The following is a 20,729-nucleotide window of genomic DNA, read 5'->3' on the forward strand; positions in this document are numbered from 1 at the left end:
ACTATCTGAGAGAGGAAAATCATCATCTTGGCCAAATAATATATGATGGATATCATTACATGGGCTTGTTTCTTTTTAAAGTGAAACTACTTTTTGTCCGTTAAATGTTTCAAGAGCAATAGCTGCTCTTCCCCAGCAGATGGTGCTGTTAATCGATAGCAATCCAAAAGTAAAGGTATTTTTATGCAAGTCATTCACAGTTCAAACTCTTAAAGTCGCTCACATGAACAAGTCATAAACAGGTGTTTATGGATTTTTATGCAGCTTTTTGAGGTGCAGGGATTCACGGTGTGTTTAGCGTTTCTGCTGAAGCCATCCATATCTCTACAAGCTCATGGTTAATCTCATAGAGCTGATTAAAACAAGTTAAATTTAAAGATAGACTAAGTATCTTAATTTAAGTGGAGCACAACACATAAAACAAAAATCCAATTCAATTAGTCGTTTTTCAATGTTCAAGAAAGTTAGATGGAGGAATAGCACACAACAAAGGTCAGATAGAAACTTCAGTTATTACGGCTCATTCATGGTTGGTGCCTTAAACCCTTAGGCCACTGAGGCAATCCACTTCAATTTCATGATGCAGCCATAAAAACAAATATGCATCGCTGCAATATTTTTTTTTTTCTTCTACTTGAAACTCACTTAAAGAAAAAACACAAGCAGAGTACAAGCTCTGCTAAAACCACGCTCTAAGCATGTGAGAACGAATTATAATTATCTTTATCTGGCAACCATAACAAATTATGAAATAACTAAGTGCATTACAATACGAGTTGTTAATTTTCATTTAAAAAATACATATGGTATATAATGTAAGAATTGTAATGTCGCTCCTGTACGGACCAGCTGCAAGATTAGTCATAAACCGCAGTAAAGGTGTAGTCTTGTTCTTCTCGCACCACCATCTTGTTCTTTCTTGCTGCCCTTTATAGCAACTCTCTTTTACATGCACACACACATACACACTCACTGTGCTGCTTGGCTACGTCTAAAGTGATGGAATTTTCCTCGCAAAAAGGCTTTTACACTCCAAATGGAATGCAAAGGTCACTAGTAAATATCCAGCCCCTGGGACCATTAAGCTGGGCAAAGAGAGGGAGCAGCAGGCTGTTTTATGGAGCCTGGAGCTGTCTGCTCACAAACCCAGGCCAGTATGGGTTTGGTTGGGAAAGACACTGTGCATTAACTGGAGGCTCCAGTGACTATGTGTGGCAAATACAGTACAAAGTAAAGGCAGCGTAGAGGGTATTTGATCAGAAGGATGTAAGTGTAAAGCTCCATCAAAGCTTGAAATGCTTAAAAAGTGTTGACTTCTCAGGACACAGATTTTTGACGCTGCAAAGAAGTACGACTTGACATTTGTAATATATAAAATTTATAAAACCCTTAACGCTGTTTTTTTGCCATGGGAATCATATTCTGGTGTAAATGTATTTATTTATTCGCAACAGCCTCTCTGCACTTCAAACATACTTCCCCCTGCTAGTAACTTCTAGTGCAAATGAGTTCCACAGGGTACTGTCCACAGCAGAGGTGGGTCGTCTTGCTGCACACTGCACAAAATGAGCGTCGGGGGAGCTACTGTGCAGCTGTGGTGAGGAAAGGGACTGCAGCAGTGGGGCCTCATCAGAGTTACAGCTTGCTCAGGGATGCCACTAAAACGACAAACAAATAAACGTGTGCTCGTGGAGATAACGTAAGCAGAAAAAGAGCAAAGATTCACTTTCTTCTGTCAGTCTCAGTGAAACTGTGAAAAATTGTGGGAAAAAAAACAAGATAAAGCTTCGTGAGTCACAAATATCACACAGGCCGGTGTAATTTGATGTGGCCTTTACTTGTGCTGTGATCATGTAGACACAGCTGCCCAACAGCTGTGCCTCCTTGTTCCAATCAGATAAAAATGTCTGCAGTGACGACTGCATCGCCGTCGTCTCGAAGCGCAGCGCACTGATCTGTGTGAAGGTGATTGCGGCGTGATGCTCTAATTTGGGTGCCCATCACACTTAATGCGCAGTAAAGCACCACAGACAAAGCTTCTTCGTTCTAAATGCCCCCCCACCCGTGTGCTGCTCCACAGCTCTCACCACCAACCTTCTGCTGGCTGTGTTTCCCCTTCACCACCACCACCACCCCTTCACATCCCCTCCCCAACACTCCTCCCTTCATCTCCTCTCCCCACCAGGGGGAAAGAGTTATAGCTGCCATAAAAGGCAGGTAATGCATTGTTAACTAATTCTGTCTGCTCAGAGCTGATATATCCTCTGCTCTAAATCTCTGTTCCTCCAATAAAATGCAAATGCTAATGCTTGCCCTCCATGAGCTGATATCATTTTTAACAGGCCAGAGGTAAATGCTGGAGAAGGGTGGGGTAAGCCAGAGGTAGTCGGTGACATGGCAGGGCTTTGAGCTTTCAGGGTACACGGCTTGTTATAAAGTAGACCTACTCCGCATACCTCCGACCAGCAAGTATGCTGCACATGTGGCCACAGGTACCACCGTAAGACTGCAGCGGTGCAGTGCTTTGAGAGGCCACGTGCATGCGTATAAGCAGCAGCAGCTAAGCTTCTAGTAGTTTAAAGCTAGTGTTGCATCTTTGTTATTTAGAAGCTTATCAGTCAGTACTCACTCACCGTCAAATAGAAAGAGGAGCCAATTTGCCTGTGGATGTAATGCATCATATTTCCATGTTAATAGTAGTGTCATACTTCGTGTAACCTTGGGCTTCTAAATATTGATCCACTTCTAGATTTTCAATTATCCTGTGCCGTTTTTCTGCCATCTGGTAAGGACCAGTGATTTGTGTTCCTTCATATCTGGAGGCTTGTCCTGTAATTAGACCATAAATTAATTTGCAGAGAAGAGAGAGAGAAAGAGAGAGCACAAAAGATTGAAGGCATTAAGTGAGTCCTCGGTTGTTGGAGACAGAAAATCATAGGAAACCACAGCACAGTGTTTTATCCACTATAGAATAAGATAATTGGATTACAAATTCCAGCCCCATTGCTTTTTTTCTTTTGTTGGGGGGGGGAGGCGGCATGTGTTACTTGTTTTTTTTCTCAGCTATTTAAAAACCATGCTGCTGCTAATGATTGCTTGTAAGTCACTTCTTTAGTAAATGGTTAGAAATCATCCACTGACATAATTATGCGTAATTGCTCACAGTGCAATAGCAAAATAATAAGGAAAAATTGAGTGCATTACTGTCAAAATGTGTGTGAAACTTTGGAGTGAAATGTGCTGTGAACCCATCAGTGGATTGAAAATGACCCCCTGTGAAGGCAGGCAACAGTTGCGTGTTTCAAACTGAGTTCTTACTTACAGCACAGCTTAAGTGGAGCTCCTAAAAAAAAAGAAGAAGAAGAAGAAGAAGAAAAACTGTGCATTTTATTGATTTTAAATTGGGAGTATAGGCTCTCCTGCAAAATTATCTCATTGTCCCCTGCTGCTAAATTACACATAGAGATTGTGGCTGTCGCTGCAGAGTGTTTGAGCAGTGCAACAGCAGCTCTCTTTGCCATGCGAAAATTCACATTAGACAAGCCTAAGTTACTCGCTTGAAGCAATTAAGAGAAAAATTGCGTAACACAACGGGCTTCACTAGGGGTGGAAAGTGCCGAATCAGCAGGGTCTGTGTTTAAAACACTGTATGAAGACATAATCTTAAGCGGTTAAGGGTAATGTGACAGTAGGCTGTGGAATACTGCATTGCTGTACCTGCTCTACATGATACCTTGGGTGCTTTAAAGCAAGGCCACAGCTGCCGGCATGCTCTGATCATATCTTGTGGGGCTCGAGAGGCAAGGTCAGCCAACACAGAGCCCACCTGCTCCCCCATTCTCCATCACTGAGTCCCTCAGCCCTGGCCTCCCGGAGGAAACATGCCTGACTGCCGTGGTCGTACAGACAGCATGTGTCCCTGAATTTATGATGGCGACTTATTGGCGGCCTTTCACGTAAAAAGTCATCTTGAGTTTCCCAGTCTGGCTGTATGTGTGGTGAGCGTTAATCCATTAACATTCAGGGCAGACACGTACTGAGCCTGGCTTTCTGCCAGCTCAGAGCCCTGACAGTCTTTGACCCACCGCTGACCACAACATTCTCCCAGCCTTAGCCAGCCTTGACATAATACAGAGCCATAAACTATCTAATGTTACCATGTATATGAATGTGAAGTATTATATGCCTGAGGTAACAGTATGCAAGGCTTATAACCAAGTGAGAAAGGCCCAGCTGCAGTAGGCTCATTTTCTTAGAGTAAAGGGGAAAAAAATCACATTTGTCTACCGTAGAAGTGTACACATATTACAGTGAGCCAAATGATCATGAAGTTTCAGTCCTTTCTATTTCCATCAAGGATTAGAGTTCAGAGAGGCCATGAAATCCCCACACTTTCCACAGTAGTATTTATTTCAGCAGGAGATGTGGAGGTTCATATTAACTGATCCACAAGGACCCGTTCTGGCAGAACTTAAAATGCTGGGAGGCTCAGCTGGGCCTTAGAATTGAGAGCTTTCAACAACACGGGCTGCTCTGCTGCTGGAGGTGGCTCCTGAACTGATTATACTTTTAGTGCCTTATAAAGCCTTGATAAATACTTTATAAAGCCGCGTTCCATAACAAATCTAACATATAAAAGAAGGCATAGATGTTACTCCACACAGGATAAAGGGGCTCTTGACAGGTTCTTGAATAGGTTTTATAATTCAATATTACAACCACCATCCTTGTAAGGACCCTGTCATCTCCCAAGGCTCACAGAATATATAAGTTAAACACACATTCAAGTGCTCACGGTCCAGTCCATTACACTGATTAGCAGTAAACACATTTGTAATAAAACTAAGTGAAATAGAGGTGGATGGTCTGCACACTGATTCATGGCAGAATCTTAGTGAAATATAATGTGTCCCGGATGTCGTACTTCTGAGGGCGCAGTGATACAGGGCTTTACTTGCGGGATCTGTAACGCGCACGGGACAATTTATCCAAACAGCTCATGTCTAAACATTGAGTCCTTCATCTCAACTGCTGGCCAGAAATAAACCCAAGCAGAGCAGTGTGACAGGGATCCAGTCGATGTGAGAGATTCTAGAGCGCGGAGCAGACCAAACAGATGTCTCTCCACAGCATAGGCTCTTTTTTCTGTCTCCCTACTTTGTACTGTCTGTCCACCACTTTACCTAACCATCCATCTGTCTGATTATCACCCTTTGTCACTACCATCCGACCTCCCCCCCAAATTGACTGTACTTGTGTTGCCTGGTTTGAAATCTGTTCGCCATACACTCAGCTACACATTACATAAGTGTTATTGGAAGGTTTAATGGTCCATTTTAGTGCACATGGTTTTTCTTTCTTTCTTGTAACCAGGCAGCAATTATTAATGGAAGAAGAGCAGGAAAAAAAGAAAGAAGAAAGAGTGGATCATGTGTTCCCACTTTTTGACCTCTCCACTGCAGCATGTGCACACCTGGTTCAGTTTAGATTGCCGTTTCTGTGGAATAGCTGCCGGCTAGTGGTTTCATCTGGGGAGCGGAGGTCTAAAAGCCTACACTACGCTTGCTCAGGGGTTATTTTGTGAATGTTCAGTTGTCATGTCTGACACAACCTGAGATGTAGGTGCAAAATCAAAGGTGTGCCAGCGCTAAGCCACGAAACCAGTGGTTAAGTGTCAAAGCTGAAATCTGAAAATAATGGCTCCACTTTAGGTAATTTTCTTTTAAAAAATGGTTTTGTTTAGATTTTAACAGGCCAAGAAAAATAACTTTTGATAACGTTTGTTAATAAGGCTGCATTATTTAAAAATGACATCTTTAAAGGCATGTTTTAGCCCCAACTATGTGAAAATCTATGTCAGATGTGTTGCCTTGATTATGGGAAGGGCAAATCACGGCCACCTCAGACTCTGAGCAACTCATCTGTTTCCTATTGGAGGAAGTGATCCTGGCAGGAAGGTAGAGGCAGTAGATGAAGGCAGGCTGGGATAGAAAGACAGTAAAAAGAGAGCAAAGGGGTAGAGAAACAGGAAATGACAGTGTGACCCACAGGGCCCACTTACTACCTTGCCAGAACCCCCTGGCCACAGCCAGCCTACTGGGCCAGTGGTTTCCATCACCTGCTGCTTTTGGTTCCTCCACATAAATCCAGGTGCTCCTAAATAAAGCTCTCTTTCTCCAGGAGCCACAGGGAGCCAGAGAGGAGACTGAAGGCTGGAGGGGCTTTACCACTGAAACAATGAAGCCCTGCCTCCCTGTGAGAACATGGCATGGAAAATACTGCTCCAAATAAGGCCAGGCTGAGAGAAGTAGTGAGCTGGGAATTTTTTTTAATCGGTCTCCTGAAAGTTAAAAGCTCCATTTCATTAAAGCTGTCTTCTAATTAAAAGAAGGGAGACCATTCAATACAAAGTTGCTACATTTCGTAATTTTTTATTTATTTATTTTTTTAATACCTGCCTGATTATTAATATAAGCCTAGTCCAGTGGGAAGGAGAATCTCAGCACTTTCCAGCTCCTCACTGCCCCCTGGCAAGCGGAATGGACGCTGCAGCCACTGAACTGATAAACCTAGAAATCATTTCCGACTCCAGCCAGAGCTCTTTACAGTACCTTCAGCGCTCCCTGGTGATGGATTAATGCACTGTTGTTGTCATTTTATTGCCATTTTATTGCCCTGGTGCAATTTACCAGGCTTTATGTGCCTACGATGGCCGGAGAAGCAACGCGCAAGCGCAAGCGACCGACATTCCGAGACAAAAGGCCACCTCTCACCCGATATGTGCGCATGCGCATTCTCCATGGCCATAGAAGACACACACACACACACAGGCCCACATACAATAAAAATATTAAATAAATAAAACAGTTCATTTGTATCTCACATGTGTGCCTGACTATGTGAATCATTTGCAGCCACCTGGTGGACTTCACATTCACTGCTGCTGTGTCCTACTATCACCAGCTGGGGGCAATGTCACTCAACAGCTTCAACGTGATGTAACAGCACCCCTCCGTCAAACAATACTACGCATTAAAATATAATAAGAATAAATGTTTCTGCGATTCAGAGCGCCTCTGTGCTTTGCGTTGGTGCAGATTTAAGTGTCACTGCAAAAATGCAAACAAAGCCTCACTTAAGCATCTCAGTTTATATGAAGGAAGTTTTGACGTTTCAAAACTCTGCAGTGGTTTTTTTAAGCTGTTAACATTTTCCTCGGCCACCATTGTAAAACACAACAAAACACTTTTCACGTGTTATTGCTTCCCAGCTTTTTAAAGTAAACACGCCCGCCCACAGCACAGCTGCTGATCGTAAGGTCCTTGTTCAAACATGTGTGGAGAGAGGCTTTGTGAAGTCTCCTGCCAAACTATTCAATTATCTCTCATGCCCTGGAAACCAGCCACAGCCAGGTCGCTTGGATGGGAGAGGCTCGTGATTTGCATTCTGTCTTCTCTGTTGTTATTATTGGTGTAATTACATTGTTGTTGTTCCACTTCTAGCAACGGTCTTAAATCAGCACTAGATAGATTTTAATAGCTATAAATTGTTACATTTGTCACCTGGTTTGTTGTTATTATCACCTATTGTTTGATACAACAAACGGATCGTGTGTAAATCAAAAAAATTTAAGAGCTACTTTTTAAAAAAAAAACTCAGTTGCACGTTGTTTGAGAGTAGACATCGTTATGCGATCATGGCAGGTAGCGGCCACCAGAGGGAGCACTGATGCTGTCAAATTTAGGGGGGGCTACCCGACAAATAAAGAGCATGAAACTGCAAGAAAAGTAAATTCGTACTATTACTCCTTTAAATCAGTATCAGGTGTTATAAAAATATTTCAGACACTACCATATTTCCCCCTTCTGTGTCAATGCCTGCCGTGGAAATTTACTCATGTTGCATGTTTGGTGTAAGGTTGTGTGTATGGCTCTCACATTTGCAGTGTGGAGCACAATCTACACAAGGACCTGTAACCTCAGAGTCTCGAACGCCCTGAGAGCTACTGATCCATCACCCTTAATGGAAGAGGATAAGTTTCAGCCAGTGAAAGAGAGATCAGACAAAGTCAGGACGATTTATGAGAGACGCAGAAGTGGAACTCCTGACTGTGGGCCTTGATCTGAGCTGGGTTGTGGCTAAGCTAGTTTAGGCTACGCCCTAGGCATGGGTCACACACACACACACACACACACACACACACACACACACACACACAGAAACACACATATTAGTAGAGATCAAGAGAGCTTCAATCTCCATACCGCATCGCCAAATCCAAACCTTTGTCCTTGGCTTTTGAAGTTCTCTTGCCCCCTTCTTCTGGACTCACTTTTGCATGTCCGTCTTTTCCAGTGAATGTCGAGCTCCGGGTGGTGAAATATGGAGTGGAGACCTGTTACATGTTAGCTTAGGAGATAGCCAGGGTATAAATTATGTGGGAGTCTCTGGTCAGCTTTATTTATGAGAAGCCTGTCAGGTGTTTAGGTGTTGGAGTGAGATGTGCGGCTTAAATCGTTTACTCCGCTGTAAATCAGGTCACACAGGCCACATCTGTTTGGACAGTGTATGTTTACGTGTGTGCGCCTGTGTTTGAGTCCTTGTTTTTAGCTGGAAGACCAGGCTGCGTGAGGCCCGGTTGTGATAATGTCAAGGCATAGGTGTTAATGTGTCGTTGTGAATGTGAGAGTGTGCGCATGTGTTTTTAAGCCTGTTTTGTCTGGAGGCCATCGGGGCTATGGTACAGATGGGATGAAGCACTTGCTATTGTTCGAGTTATTAGGCTGTCAGACTAACAAAGATACCTTTTATAGATCCCCTCAATACACACACCTGCTGTCGCCATTTTTAAATTGTGAGCAAATATGAAACCTATTCAACACGTTTCATGCTTCTTTTGTGATGTCCCCTGTTTGCTTTTATTCCAGACATATCATGTAGAGGTGGATATACCATGTGAATGTAGCCCATCTGAGGACATCAGGTATCACTCAGCAGGTAGTTAGACCTGTCACCGGATGATGTATACAGGCTCTCAGACAGAAGAACTGCAGCAAACAGGTTGCATAGACAGTGTATTCATTACCATTATTCCCCCAAAAGGCGATGCATAGGCGTTGCAAAGTGAGAGCTTTGTGTACCCCTCTGGTTGAGCTATTGTCTGTCTCCTGAATCAGGCTCGTCTCAGCCCAACAATGGCGTTTGGGCTTGGCTGAAGGGTTTTGTTCGTCCTAAGTGGGAAGAGTTTCGCTTCTTAAAGTCAGACCAAAGGGGAAGGGAGTGTAGAAAGTAGAGTGGAGGGGAGATGAACTGAGTTAAGGTTGAAAGGGGTTAAGAACATGAGACAGAGAACTCTGGAGAGAGATCGAGAGGATAAAAAGAAGGGGTGGAGAGGAGCAGAATGAAGGAGAGGAAGAGGGACAGAGGATGATGTGCTGGAGGCAGGTACATCTGCATTCTCTCCAAACACAGCATAGGCCTGTCTTAGGTGTCTCTATCCCAGCAGCGCTCACTGGCAGATTTATGGCATCCCCTTGTGTGTGTGTGTGTGTGTGTCTGTGTGTCTAGCATGCGTGTGTGTTTGTGTGTAGGAGAAAGAGAGATAGGCTATGTGAGCGGAGGCGAAGGGCGGCAAGCAAAATTTCAGCAATGTTGCATTCCATCGATATCGCAGTCCCGGTCTCTGCCGTATTTCATCCTTCCTCTCTCCCTTTATCCTTTCCTTTTTTCCCTCTCCCTCTCTGTTTCATCACCCTGGTCTCCACTCACTGCTCTTGGACCCTTCCATAGCTCTGCTGGGTCCCAGGCATTATAGCCTTCTCAGGGGGAAGGGTGTAAATCTGTCTCCCTGTCTCTGGAGATTTCCTGGGGCTCAGCAGACTCAACAAAGCCGAGCCAGTGTGGAGGACCAAATGTTACACAGACACACACACATATACGCACAAACGCTCGCACTTCCATCTTTTCTCATTGACATAACAGCATTCTGTATCCCCTTACCCTAACCTTAACCTAAATGTAATTCTATCCTAAATCCTATCACCTCAGACAACACTTTGAAGGTGTGTTGCACAGGCAGGACCAGCCTAAAATATCCACACAAAGGCCTCACTCCATCTATTTCAAACTCAGATTGGTCCTCACTGAGATATGCACATACACAAATGGGCAGAAAAAAGCGATATTTGCTTGGATAGGCTTGGCCTTGTTTGGAGGCTCCCTTGATAACAAACAGGTATGGCTTTTCGTTGTCTAGCCAAGCGCCTGGGAAATCAATGTTTGTGTTTGTGTGCATCCACTGGAGACCCTAACCCCCCCCGCCGAAAAAAACACCTTTTGTTTGCAGGCGCTGCCCAGACGAGCTTGTTGTCTCTGTATTTTCTTTTTCTCCCACCCCCCCTTTAGTTCCCACTTCCCTCCCTGCTTTATTGCACTTGATTCTAAGCGCGTCCATTCCTGAGATGGCTCAGATAGCAGCTGAAGCTAAATTGCCCATCATAAAGCATCTGCAATAGCAATGGAGCTCTCGGGGAGGGACGACTGCAAAGGGGGTACGAGGCGGTTAGGGCTCACTATGAAAATACAAGGTCCTCTTTTTAATCTTTAAATGTGGAATATGAACTCTGTTTCAACATCCACAAATCATAAGGCCCTTCCTTAAACATTAAACGATTCTGTTGCATGATCGATTTCCTGAGTGCCTCCTAAATCAGTTTTATGCATATAATTTTCAGGAACATTTGGCCATTTGAGTGTGTGGGTTTTGGAGAAAAGTGACTGAAAATCAAAAGTAAAATGATCTAATGGTATTTCGGGATGCCAAAATGCTTCTGCATGATACTACTAATTACTCATACAAGACAAGCTAGTTAGAGTGAGATGCAGTGATTTATGGGAGAGCCATATATTTGGCTGTGCTGTGTTCCTGTCAGATGGTTGACAGATAGATGACTGCTGAGCCGTAATTGGCCTTCCTGTTTGTATCTTTTCTCATGTAACAACAAAGGCACTTCCCGGCCTTGACTGTAGAGGGTGCACATGTGAAAGTGCAGCCCTGTGTCAGTGTGACAACAGCAGACTTTTTTTTTTTTTCACAGGAAGAAGAAACAAAGGAGAAAGGAAGGATGAGGAAATTGCGTTTAGGTGGGGAAGACACAAGGTTATTGGAGTTCTTTTTCTCCCTCGCCTTCCCTGCAAGCAGTGTGTGTGTGCATGTGTGTGTATCCATGAGAGAGAAAGCAAGTCAGATCAGCTATGTTCCTGCAGGCCTTTGTATTGAGTCATATCTGAAGCAGAGCATCTGTGTGTGGCATTTGTAGTGAGAAATGTCTCACCATCGAGCCAAAAATAATCCCTAGAGATGCCAGATTGATATTAACAAAGACTTTTCTTTTTGCAATCAACACAGCCCCGTGGCCAAAAGATGAAGCGATAAACACAGAGAGTTGCACTGTAGGCATATCGAAGTGGGAAAATCCCTTTTCTATCACAGCTGTACTATTATTGCTTCGTGAATGACAAGAATTCCGTGGGACCACACGAGCAAGACAGGGCCAGCAGCCTGCCTGGCATGAGCTCCGGTGTGATCATCATCTATGGGCGGAGTGCCGCCCCTCACTCCTGCCTCCCAGCTAGCCCTGCCCTGTGACAGATGAGCCCAATGACAGCAGGACGCAACAACCTGCAATTGAACATTCCCCTGCGATCTGTCAATGTCCGTGGTGGTGTTTCACTCTCAGGAAAGCACACAGGGACATACGCACCTTCACACACACCCTGGCATTAAGTCATGCCGCAAGTATTAGAAGAATCAGCGCCAGAAACGCCTCCTGAATGGTTGTGAAATGCTTGAGATACCTGTTGCAGGTATCTTTTGAAGTCTGGGTAGTGGCGTGCACGCCTTATTTTTCTGATCTGCACGAGATTCTTTTGCTCAGTCTGAATTTTCCGATGTGTTTCTGCAGTACGGAACCGCCTGGATTGCACATTATATCAGCTGACCTTCGTTTAAACAAAAAAAAAAAAATTCTCAGTTGAACTGGTGCTGCAGTTCCCAAGTTTGACCACAGGGTGGCACATTGCTCACAAAGAGCACTGTAGCTTCAAGCCTGATGGAGGGTTTATTTTCCGCTTTGGTGGCAGTGCCGTGGTGTATCACGGCAAAATGAAATAGGAAAAATGAAAATAGGACATAAATGTGTTTGCCGCATACAGAGCTTAATGAAGTCAGCCGTGCCAGTACATTAGGAACAAAGGCAGCAAAGAGAAAGGCACTGAAGGACAACTCACAAACAGTTCCAAAATAAAAAGGGAGATAAAGTATGAATGGTGAGTCTCCTCAATGAATAGTAGCTTAGTGCTTGTCAGAAGTGGAGATTTATTTTCCAAGCAACTGGCTTTTTATGGTCAAGCTCCTCCATACTGGCGAACAGCAGTGCGTTGTAATATGGCATGTAAAGAATGGGATTCAATAGAAGCAGTCATACATTTGTCATATTTAAGGGCATAGAATAATGACCATTGGCTGCTTTGTGCTTGAATCGCTCAAGTTGGCTTATTTTGTGTGTAAAATGGCGGATGAAGACAGATGGACTTTATACATGACAGTCTGAGTTATCATATTATGTATAACTTAAACCAATAGCCGGTAGCTTATCATTATCCTAAGCCTGGAGCAGTAGCTGGTTCTTTGCAGTGTTTCTGTGGAAATTATGAAACAATCCAGCTGTCCTCACTTGCTTGTTGCAAACTAATGATCACTTGGCTTCTCAGCCATAAAAGCACTGTGCAAAATTAATTGTTTCAATCAATCAATTGGTCAATTTCATAGCCATCAAGCTTTGCCCAAGATCATGTGCATTCTCTACCCTTCTCCTTCAGGATGGGCCTGGAGAATGCCAGATGATTTATGGGCTCTGCGTGTGCTGCATACATATATGAGTACTATACACACACACTGACAAACATACACGCTTGAGAGGCAAACACACAGAAACGGATGCACCCACGCACACATGCCACATGTGCACATAAACATACATGTTAGCACGTACATACACACATTCCAAGAGGATGACTCACAGCAGGGGGTGGATCATGTGAGGAAGCACAGAGGATGAGCACAGAGGGAACTCTTCACTGTATGCTAAGTATGCTGCTGACACATACAGCTAAACATAGCACATGGAAGACAATCAGCAATATGAGAGATTTCTCTTCAACGTATCATTGCATGTGGCTCACATGTGTGAAGCAACAAGCTAACAAATATACTAAAGCGACACATCCCTCTGTCTTAAGGCAGACAGCTATGCATGCCACCTGATGTTTCTGCATACATGCATGAAGTTTGCACATGTATGCAGATGGCTGCATATTTACAAAAACACGTTCATGCATGCATGCACATATATGCATGCAAAGAGCCGAGTGCAGAGGCTTGTTGTTAGCGTGTTGTTCCTGTGCTGTGGCTTGTGGGCCTGTCTGCAGGGCTGATCGATGGTCTTTTACTGCTTCCCCAGGATTATCGGTCGAGTTCACCGGGAGGGGAAGGCAATTCATCAGAACACAGCGGAGAGAGAGGGAGAGAGAGAGAGAGAGAGAGAGGAGAGCGAAAGAGAGAGGGGACAGAAAGAAAGGGAGAGAGGGACAGAGGTAGAGAGAGGTGTGGAGGGGGTGTCAGTATGAAAATGGAAAGAAAGATAAGGGAAGACAGAGGTAAAGGTGTGAGGAAAAACATAAGGAGGGGGAAAGAGAGAAAGAGGGTGAGATAATAAGGAGAGCACGATGAAGACAGGAGAAAGGGAGGAGATGCACAGATGTGATACTGCATCATCTGGAAATGTATGAAAAAGATAGAGCGGCAGACATAGATGAATATCACAACATAGAACGATGGAGTCGCGGGGCAACCTCAGATTGAACCCTCCTTTTACTGTATATTCGACATCAAGCAAATATTTGACAGCACACTGTCTGCAGCTATAAGAACCAGTCGCACAAGTAAAAATGTGAGAGCTGTTGTGCTTTTATTGGAGTCGGATGCTGTGTTTTGCCTCTCGATTTATTTATTTCACAGTGGAAGAAAAATGGTCATTTGAAACCGCAGTAGCTTTTCGTAGAGTTATTGTTCTTGTGGTTCTTGAAAGATTGTGGAAATAATAATAGACTATGTAACAGTCTTACATCACGTGTATCAAACCTTAAATTAAACAATCAACCTATAGCTGGCACAACACGATCACTGTTGTCATTTAAGTTCACATTTAAAACACTACTGGAATCACCCCATGGAAGAAATATCACACAGATCAGCCCTGTGCAGAATCTTGTTTTGCTTGATTAACAAGGTTTCTAAGAGGGAATAATCTTGCCACACTGGATGACCTGCAGGAAAAAAAATGCGTACCCTTCTGATCCAGTTCACTTCCTCACAGAACTGCATTACTACTAATCACATTACTAACCGATAACAACAGTAGGGAGCATGTATATACGCATCAGTAACACTGCATAGAGAGTACCATTTATTCCTATATGAACCTCAACATATGCTTGAGCCGCCTACGTGCATGTGCTGTCTAAGACAGGTTTTTAATATTCTTCTCTTTGTGCCTGTCTAATGCCTCTTTCCCCTTTGGTTTAAGAGGTTCATGTTTGCAAGTGACGACCCATGCCAATTTTTCTCCTTCTCCTTGCGTCTCTATCTCATCTCTTCGCAGATAGACTGCCATTTCTCTCTCTTTCTCTCTCTCTCCCTCTCCCCATTGATGGATGGACAGATCATGTATATCCAATCTAGCAGTGCTCCTGATGCGGTTAGGGGCTGTGACAAGTCTCCGGGCGGGGGAACCGAGTAGAGCGGAGCAAAGGAACGGGGTGACGAAGAGGACACGACATCTGGAGAAAACGCAGAAGAAAAAGAATGCAGCAGAGAGGGGGACTGCATGAAGTGTCTGCATAGCGCTATGAGTGTGCCTTTCTGTGTGTGCTTGTGTGCTAACATACAGCCTCTACCCTGCCTTCTAGGCAACTGTGTAAGTCTCTCATTGACAGTACTAAAAAGGCTCATGTGCTTCATGCCACCCAAAGATAATGATGGACAAAAAATTAAACAGGCTGCTTGCTCCCGATAGCATTGACATATTGCATCTATCCGCTGGAATAGGCAGAGTGTTAGATCCTCTGCTCCATAGCTACTGTATGGACCACAAAGTGTTATGGATGGAGATTGATTGTGCTGGTGTCTGTTGACATTCACTCATGAGTTTCAAAGTGCAGTTGCAAACATTTGCCACTGGGGGGTAATGTTATCCTCACAGTATTCAAAGGAGCCACTGTGATCTCCAGTGAAACCATGGCACTTATCTGAGGCAGAAGTGAATGATTTCCTGGTTCATATTGGCAGCAGTGTTGATGAAAATGTATTACCACAGGTGGCAATATTGCAGCTTATGGTGATGTGCGCCTGGGCGGTGGTGGGTGGAGTGGTCATCTCCTCTGGTCCTCTGTTCAGTGTGCACTGTACTGTAACAGCATGCTAAATCTGAAAAGTTTATTTAAAAAGAATTCCTCCACATTCAAACTTAGGTCAACATAAATAAGTGTAAGTCAAGTGAAATTTTCCGGTTCAGTGTAAAATGGTTAAATGATGTCAGCAGATTTTTTCACACTGTTAAGCAATGTAAAACAACTGTTTTGAAAGGCCCCTAGGTATGAAAGGACACAACTCATCAAGGTGAGGAAGTGGTGCTCTGAGCTAACCTGTCTGACCTCTCAAAGGCAAAAAGGCCAGGGGTCAACTCACTTGACCTCCCCAAACCATATCAACCCCTTTGACTACATACTACACAGAGGACTCCTTTCCCACATATCTTTACTCAACCCCACACGGGTTGTGCACAGTCAAGGAGAGAAACACTTTCTCCTGTGACCCCAACACACCCACAGAATCAATAAACAAAAAAAAGTGGAAGCATGTCAGACTTTCACCTCCCTTCCCCTCCCTCGCCTCTCTCTGTGTCCCCCAGCCCCTTAAGCCCCATCACCTCAGAGCGCACTAATAAGAAAAACCCACAATAAACAAATGCTTCATATTTCAGAGCAAGAAAAGTCAACGTCATTTGTATTCCAACTCCATTTCAAAGACACTGGGCAAAACAGCAGTCATTTTCTAAAATGTGGAATCGCCACCCCACCCACCCCACCTCTTGATACTAATCAAATTTGGTCTCATCTTTTCATTTTCTCATCTCTCCTCCCCATCTGTGTGGTGTAACTCCTCTCATTCTCATTCTCTCCCTCATCATCCCTCACTGTCACTCTGCAGCTCTGAGCCATTGACCTTCGACCCCTAGGCAGGTTCACCAGCGGGTCAGGAGCCAGGCGGGGGAGACAGGGAGAGAGGAGGGGGCAGGCGGTCTGTTAGTGGGGGATGCCAGCTTCCTCCTTTGGCCATGGATACAGCCTTCACTGCTGCTGCCATAGCAACGGGACGAGACGGCAGAGAGAGCAGACTGCAGAGAGCCGCTGGGATGGAGCTCTCGCTTCTGTGATCTGGCTGTAACCTCCATGGGCACTTGCTCATGTTCACACACACACACATAGACACTCTCATATTTTTCCAGACATTATGACAAACTGGCACGCGTACACAATCCCATACGTGCCTGCAAAATTTAATCAAATTTCTTATTTGGACTGCCAGGCTGTGCTGCTGGAAAAGACTTTTTCAAGTTGGAAGATTGATGGGCTTTCTATGTTGGCTGCAATTAATTGCTGCATAATTAGACTTACAAGTTATTTATTGAAGCAATTTGGAGAATACAAGAGCCTGGGGATATATAAAAACCATTTGATCACGAGCCGCATAAACTTTAAAGATGTCCTCTTACAAGCATTATTTGGATAGAAATTAGCGATCGGATCTCCCCAAAAATGTTTCCCATGTTAATAAAAAGATAAATGGTAATAAATCTGGAGTGAAGTGAATGACACGCCCGAAGTCTCAGCAGGTCAAATAAAGGTAAAAGGCGAGCGATGCAGATAATAAAAATGGCGTGATGGAAGAGGAAAACAGCATTTTTTTTTGCACATTTTTGGTATAGGCAGGTGTGTCAAGCTGTGAACCAGCATGCTAAGCTTGGAGAGCCTCAGGGGCTACAGGGCCTCGGTCCAGGTGGTGTCCCACTACAAACAGAGGTGTTAAGAATCTCTGTTGCTGCTTGCTATTAATTTTCTCTCATTTGGCACGACTACTTTTTACACACTCACACCCTCTCTTCTTCTCATCTGCCTGTCGCTTATATTTATACACTCGTCTGTCTTTAATGCCTGTATTTCACTGTGTTTATTTTCTATATTTTCATTCCTTTAAAGATGAATTTACTTTGCCAAACTTTTTCTCACAGCTCCCTCTCTCTCTCCGGTGTCTTCCTCTCTCTCTTTTTTTAACATCTTGCTTCACTCTGTCTTTCCTTGCTCAAACAAATATGATAAATGAGGCTATTGGTGTCTCTTTCAAGAATGAGCTGTGATCAGAGAGCCTTTGATGTTTGACAGCTTAAATGATGTATCTTGATGAATCGATATACAGTAATTTTCACTTCATGTGACACACTGTTTTGCTATTGAGCACATTCTTGTTCGGGGGCTGTGAGTGAATCTCATATGCCTGTGAGTGTGCGTGTTTTTTCACCATTTTTCTTGACTTGCATTCCTGCGCCTTGCATGTTTGGTGACAATGTCAGCGCACTTAAGCCAGCAAGCTTATCTCAAGTGCTTCAAGAGGCTCTTATCAGTTTTCTTTGTAATAACGGGATGAATTACTTTCAGCGGCGCGCGCAAACTCACTAACATACAAGCTGGCTGCGTACATACACACACTTACTAGCTCAACTGCATACCTCTAGCTCTATGCAAATCATTGTATGTGAATGTTGGCATTTTCTCACATGTATCTAAACGCATGTTAAGACATAACATGAGAAAAAAAATTATGAGATATGTCCATTTAAATCTTTCCCGTTTGACACATGACAAAAATGAAAAGCATTTGGATAATTGTATCAGCAGTTTCAATGAATACTGTGTTACCTTTCACCTGCAGAGAAGAGCGTACAGCATTAATGGGAATAGGTGTGTGGTTCAACTGCGGTCTGCTTTGTTAAATGCTGTTTGATCTGGCGCAGAGGCTTAATCCCAAACAAAATGTGAGTCATGGAAGTTAGGTTTGTTCTGCTCTCTTATGTGTTATGCACTGACTTCCCCAATAGGTGGGGCTATATACAAGAAACAGATGAGGTTGCTCTGGTCAGATGCCCTCAAGCAGCAGGAAGAGCTAATCAAATTGCCAGTGTGTCTGTGTCAATTACAGGAGGTCAACTTCATAAGAGGAACAGGCCAAAATCATATTTGCACCTGTATTCTCCGAGCAGTTCCCGAACCAGAAACAGAATAGAGACAGAGAGGCCAGACAAGCCTCTTAGTATGGCAGTCAGATGCTCTGGTTGGTAATGATATGGAAATGGTGGGTTTCATAAGCACACATTCTTATGAGATATTAGCCATTTTTTAAATTCTTTAGATAAAGATTCTGTGCGGCTGCCTTGAGGGATGAGCTTTGCCATTTGTAGATCTTGGTGAGATGAATAGCGGAGTGAGGCTGATACTCTTACAGTGCCAAGCCACTATCTTATCACTTCCTTTTATCGGACTGATAAAGTAAATGACTTTGCTATAGGTGTGCAACTCTTCAAATTCATTATGAGCCTGCTCAGCCAGGCGACTATCGACATGGCTGGGACTGTGTGATGAATGCACGACTGTGAAATGTGTGTGTAGGCAACGGTAGTGACACACTCCAAGAAGAGAGACTGATAGGAGATAAAGATATTTCTAGGGGTGTGAAGTGGAATAGGCACCAGTGGATGGAGAATCCTTGAGCCCCCTCAAATTGAATGAAAATGCAAATTTTAAAGACTTGTTGAGGTTAATATAATGCTCAGGGAAGCTGGGATGTTAAACCAGTCATTTACATGTTTTTAATCAAGGAACTTGGAGGGAAACATGCATAAATGAGCAACAGGACTTATTTGTGGAGCATCTCAGGAGGGAAAACATCACTTGCTTTTTAGTCAGAGGGAGAACAGTTAGAGGGGGGGGGGACAGATTGGTTCCAGGCTTTCTAATTCAGTACCAATACTTAGTAGCACCCATGAGGGTGTTTTGCAGGTACCAAGGGAGTGAGAGCTGTAGTCACAGTTTGGCACGAAAATGCACACGAAAACACTAACGTTGCCCCTCTTTGAAAGCGCACGCACTCACCTCAGTGTTGTTTTCAAAGGTAGTTAGACCAGCAAAACAGCTTAGTCAAAGAACAAGGTTTGGAAATGTCCCAGGAGAAGCATCCATCTCCATGGTGAGTGGCAGGTCTGTCAATGATCAGCAGGGCAGTAATGCACTGGTATTTGGAGCCCGGGGAATGTGTAAGTGTGTGCATCTTCACCATGCAGACATTTGGCTCTCTAAACTGAGGGATGCTGTTATGGAGGATGTTGTTAAGTATAGCTGAATGGGACTGTGTTGCACCCCAATTAGAGCTCTGTCTCCTGTATTAACATTATGTGGAGCCTGATTGCACTTGCCTTCCCTGCCTCTCCACTTTGCCTGCTCTGCAACTTGTAGAGAAGGTATCTCTGTCTCTGTCTCCACTCTGCTGATAATAGTCCATAATCCCTGCTGAGCCGACCTGGCGGTATTGCCGAATTTACAGTAATAATGAGGACTAATAGAAGCAATATCCATCCATTTGACCACTAAATCAGAAATGTAGCTGAAGCATAAGATTAATGTCATGTCCCCCCCCCCAAATTTCTGAAGCATAGATGATGGAATAAGTCTCTTAGATCCAGATTAAGCTCCAGTATGAGCTTGAAATTCATGTCCATGTGGAATCCTTTTTGAAATACAGTCTTGAATCTTTCGGTTTGCCTCACGTTTTTGGCATTTTTCTGACTCCTGCCATCACTAAGAGTAAAAAAAAAAAAAAAAGCAATAATGATTATAAAAACTGAGTATTTGACAATGTATTTTTGCTTGGATTGTAGCAATCTTGGAGGTGGCAGGGATTCAGTGCTTTGCACAAGAACATACCAGAAGACATATGTTTATTAACACAAAACCTTAGGTTCAACATGTCTTTGTGCATTTGGTAAAGTACAGTAAACGTGTGATTTTTGGGAGGGTACTTTAATATTCACAAAACTATGAGCAGAAAAAACGAATTAAATACTTTTTAGGCATTTATATTTATACTAATACCCAGAGTAAAACTAGACATTTAAAACAGTTTACAAATGCTTGATATTATTTTGCTATTTAGTCAGTCATGAATTTTAATCTTCAAGTTTAGTGATAAAATATAAAGTCACTTTGGTCAACTTCATAAGGCTTATGGAAGAAGGCCTCTTCAACAGAGGCCTTCTTCCATTCTGAGCGCTTTGCTGTTGGTGCTGAAACATTTAGTTGAGTAGAAAATTCTGAAGTCAGACCTTTTCTTATCTTCTTCTTCTTCTTCTTCTTTTTCAGGCTCTACTTTAGAGGTTATCACAATGGATCATCTATCTTCATCTAAGCCTATCCCTTCCATCCTCTTCTGTCACAACAACCCTCTGGATGTCCTTTTTCATTACATCCATGAAGCTTCTCTATGGTCCTGCCTGGCAGCTCCA

The sequence above is a fragment of the Oreochromis niloticus genome, linkage group LG20 (assembly GCF_001858045.2).
Source record: "Oreochromis niloticus isolate F11D_XX linkage group LG20, O_niloticus_UMD_NMBU, whole genome shotgun sequence".
NCBI classification, from domain to species: domain Eukaryota; kingdom Metazoa; phylum Chordata; class Actinopteri; order Cichliformes; family Cichlidae; genus Oreochromis; species Oreochromis niloticus.